This window comes from Eufriesea mexicana, unplaced genomic scaffold (genome assembly GCF_001483705.2).
Source record: "Eufriesea mexicana isolate 0111107269 unplaced genomic scaffold, ASM148370v2 scaffold385, whole genome shotgun sequence".
Lineage (NCBI taxonomy): Eukaryota > Metazoa > Arthropoda > Insecta > Hymenoptera > Apidae > Eufriesea > Eufriesea mexicana.
In genome coordinates, this window is record NW_016908568.1 from 75,290 (window position 1) to 77,568 (window position 2,279).

Below are 2,279 nucleotides of genomic sequence, written 5' to 3' on the forward strand. Positions count from 1 at the left end.
TCGAGGCGGCCGGTGGCACCGGTGGCACCGGTGCCACCGGTTGCCACTTTGCGGGTAAAGCGTGCACACGATCGCCGGACGCACGCGCACTCCCGTTATGTCGCTTTATAGACACCGAGAGGTACACCCTCCTTCGCCCGTGCACCCTTCGTCCGTCCGTCGATGCCGTTCCTAACCAGCCGAGTGGGGGTAGAGCTCTCCTCCGCGGGCTATCCTCGAGGAGGATATCAAACTCAGTCGCAAAGCGTACGTTCTCGCGTGTGTTCGTTCGCGCGTTCCCTTCCAACAGACAACCGTTGCTCGCGTCGCGTGACATTTTCCTCATCTCGAACGGTGCGTTTCTGTCGGATACGATCACGATCGAGATCGCGATCCTTCGATCTGTGCTCCCGTTATCTCATCGATCACTACCACGACGACGACCACCACCACCACCACTACCACCACTACCACCACCACCACCACCAACACCGCCACCACCACCACCACCACCACCACCGTCACGACGATCACCACGACGACAACGACCACGACGCCGACGACCACGACAACGCGAGCGATATTTCGTTTCCTCATGTGAGTGCCGATCGAGGAAGACGAAACTCTACGCTAGTCAGTGACTCGTCGAACTCGCTGCAACGATATGAGGTGACTATTCCGAGATGAGAGACCGGCGTGTGAAGGGCGAAACGACCTCGTAGAGATCTCGTAGAGATCGGTGGTCGTTTTCGGAGATGCATCGGTGCACCGGTGCTTTGACGTTTCTTTAACCCGTGCGAAGCGTGACCGACTTAAAGCGCACGTTCGGGCTCGATCGACGATGTGGCTCGTTCCGAAAGAGACGAATGGAGTATTCGTCGACTGTGACTGGCCGTTCCATCGGTGTCACGGTAATTCGTTGTAAGCTCTCGTACGTCTCTCGAAGGCAACCGGTGGTAAAACGTCGGGAACGCGATGCATCTCAAGGATGGCTAGAAAAGACGGGAAAATAAGGAGTATCGTTAATGCCGAGGCGTCGACGAGTCTGCTCGGGCCTGCCAATGGATCTCCGAGAACGTTTTCGTCCTTCACTCGGAAAAGGAAATTGAAGACCATCGGGATACGGGTTTGGTGCCAGAATCAATAATTCCGGCGGCAGACGAAGGCGGGACACGCGAAATATTCCGGCAAAGTCGCGACGATCACGCGCCGATCGCGTCTACGAACGACGCCGATTACGTCTAGCCTTGTGTGTCGTTCTCTCCGCACCGGACGATCGGATGCCGCGAATCGATCGTCGTTACGCATCCATCGCGCGACCTAAATCCGCGTAAATTAGTCTCTCGGTATCGGAAGTCGCGAATCGTCGAGGTAAACGCGAATCGATAATCCGACGCGAGTCACTCCGGAGGAAACTTTCCCTGCAGAGAAAAACCGATACCAGTCGCTTCTACTTTGATACATCCGCTTGCAAAAGGCTCTCTCTCTCTATTTTTTTTTCTTTTTTCCTTTTTTTTTCTTTTTTCCCCACCAACCGCTCGACGAAGATCTCGCGCGCGCGGACTCTTTTGCTGAAACGTGTCTTTGATCGAGCGATGAATTGGCTGCCGTACACGATCGATCGCGGGTTTTAAACATTAAAAGCGTACATTTTAACCGAAGGCTGTTGCATCGCTCGATCCGCCAACGATGCCGCACGATGTTCGGCTTTTCCTGCGAACAAAAGCTAACTCGATAAAAACTTTGCGGCGTCCGTTCCGTATGGGCCGATCGATAATTTCTATTACGTTGTTTACGAAAACGAACAATCGCGTTAAAACGAGGTATTCCATGGAAGCTTCTTCGATGCGCAAGAAAATCGGCAATCGTGTCGCTAACGCGTTTTCCGACCGGCCGCGCCGTGTCGACTCCGCGCACCGCTGCACTTCGATTTCTCGTTATTTTCGTCAATCGTTTATCCGACCGCGTTCTCTCCGTTCTCCGTTTTTTCCTGCCTTTCTCGACCCGGGAAAATGAAAGGTCGAGGGAGAAAAACGCGCGACAGGATTTCCGAACAATAGGCGAATTTTATCTCCGAGCCGTACGAAAAGTTGGCGGTTTTGTTTTCCTGCCTTTCCACCGGCAATCCGACCGGCTAATTTGCAATTATCGATTGCGCGGCTTTCGTCGGGATCCGAAGGCGTGTAAAGGGCGTCGAAACGTCGAACACGCTATCCGAGAGTAGTTTTATCCGAGGAAATTGGGTCACCGGTTTCGTATTGCCAAAAGTCGATCGAGTTGCCCGGATCGAATCGCTCTTC

General features: G+C 53.7%; 1 protein-coding gene across 1 annotated transcript in view; it reads left to right on the top strand.

Moving 5' to 3' along the window:
- The first annotated feature begins 509 nt into the window (after positions 1-509).
- Positions 510-2,279, top strand: part of msi (RNA-binding protein musashi) — a 74,630-nt gene continuing 72,860 nt past the window's right edge. Inside the window, exon 1 of the mRNA XM_017896771.1 lies at positions 510-648. The gene's annotated coding sequence lies outside the window, so the exon portion shown is untranslated. The remainder of the gene's footprint in view (positions 649-2,279) is intronic.